The sequence below is a fragment of the Camelina sativa genome, chromosome 9 (genome assembly GCF_000633955.1).
Source record: "Camelina sativa cultivar DH55 chromosome 9, Cs, whole genome shotgun sequence".
In the NCBI taxonomy this organism is placed as follows: domain Eukaryota; kingdom Viridiplantae; phylum Streptophyta; class Magnoliopsida; order Brassicales; family Brassicaceae; genus Camelina; species Camelina sativa.
The window spans coordinates 6,289,525-6,291,599 of record NC_025693.1 but is presented as its reverse complement, the minus strand read 5'-3'; the positions used below and the strand labels follow the sequence as shown (position 1 = coordinate 6,291,599).

The 2,075-nt window shown below is 32.7% G+C and overlaps 1 pseudogene; it reads right to left on the bottom strand.

Moving 5' to 3' along the window:
• The window catches only part of LOC104710609, an 11,490-nt pseudogene extending 11,248 nt beyond the window's left edge, over positions 1-242 (bottom strand).

Genomic DNA, 2,075 nt, shown 5'->3' with positions numbered 1-2,075 from the left:
CGGATTCTGATCCTAATCGTTCCGGAGCAGATCGTAACTTAGAGAAGACGGAGATTACTGCGAATCTTTGTATGGAAGGTTGAGGTACGCGAGTTTTCTCTAGTAACGGAGCATACGAAGCCATCGCTTTGACCGGAAATAGAGAGAGAAGACAACGGCTAGTTTGGAGGCGTGAACGGTGGGGTTTGGAATTTACAGCGCCGGGAAGAGGAAGTCCGATCAAGTTAGAATAGAAATTGACAAAAAAAAAAATAATAATAATAATAATTTAATAAGTTAATTTACCTCTTTGGATATTTGTAAACAAACCAAACCGAACTGAACCGAACCAAAATTGTTAGAATAGGATGACCAACCGAACCGGGAAATTGAGTGAATTTGTAGCTCTTGAATTTTTATTGATTTTGCAGCGGCAAAAAGTGAAGGTGAACCAGAAGGTCCAGAACCACTATATATCTCGTGTTTTTTAATTTGTTTTTATCTCGTGGTACCACGGAGTCAATCATATTTTTTTGTTTTATGACTAAAGTCTTTAATTTATCAAACATGTCCAGAACCACTATATACCGCCAATTTAGATTCACTTACAACATCACTAAAAAAAACCGCTAATTTATGTGTCTTATTTTTTCACATAATTCATTCCAAAGTAATTACTAAGAACAACAAATTTGTTTTAAAAGCTCCAACTTTTATTTAAAAATGTCGTATTAATTTGGAAAAATTTTATCAGACAGTTAAATACTTAAATGTTAATATTTTAAAGTTATTTAATGCAAAAGATACTCAAATGATATTAAGATACGTAATTTGTATATTATATAATTATCTAATGAAGAAAAGAAGACAAGATAATTTGGAGTTTGAGGCTTTTAATCCAAACCAAAAAGGTCAGGGAAAAAGATTAATACAGAAAATTCATAGTTAAATAATGAATCACTAGATTTTAATCGGCAGTACACCGCGGGTTTATAGTTTTTCTAATTTTTTATTTTATTTTAAATTTAAGTTTGATTTTTTTAATTTGTCTAACTTAAATTCTTCATGGGCAAATCTCAAATAGTCTAAATCGATCTGCTTTCTCCTTTGCTTTATTGTCGGACACAAATTGCTAATAGAATATAAGTAAGTTAGAAATAATATAGATTGTAACATGTTATATTTATGTGTAAACAGCATTTAATAAATCACCACAAATTATTGGTATGAAATCCAAATATCGGATTTTAATTTGGTTTAAATTTGGATTATTATGCGTATGTAACATAGACGTATCTACTTTGGGATGGGAAGGGATCATGTCCCATAACATCTCTTCTCGTCCTATATCCATCAGAAATTTTCTATATTATTGTAACGCTTCGATTGTCACTATTCTTAGTGGGCCCATGTCCATTCCCGGTCCGTGGGCCTATCCATATCCGATGACTGATTTGCTACACCCGGAAAGCTTTAAAAATTGTTTACCGTCCCTAAAAATCACCACATGATCTTTTCCTGTATTTTGTCTCCACTCGCACAGTTCTGACAATCACTTCTTGGAAGGTCACCTATCTTGAAACTACTCCAGCTCAAGCATACTTAACTTTGAAGTTCTCTCATGGCCCTTGACCGAAAAAATAACTGTACTTTGGTGACATGGGTGGTGTAAATCTCTTCGCAAACCGGGATGTCACAATGATGAACGTTCTCTTTTAAATAATTACTTGTTAAGCAATATTTTTAATAGAGATTGGGTAAAAAATTTAGACGTGATACCCAAATTCTTTTTGAATATTTAATTTTTTATTTAGTTATTTGGAATTATCAAAAAAGAATTACAATTTTAACAAACTATCTAACATTTTTTTAAATACTAAAATTCTGAAAGTACCCGTTCCAAAGTGGAGAATTACTTCACAAAATATATAAAGTCTCCATTTGAATATTTAGGACAAGAGGGGATGCCAAAGTAGATACGTCTATGTTACATACGCATAATAATCCAAATATGCCACGTTAGTGCAAGAACCTCCGTCTATTATCAAGCCACAAACGCGACCATTTACAGTGCATCTCGTGTGGAAAATGTTGTC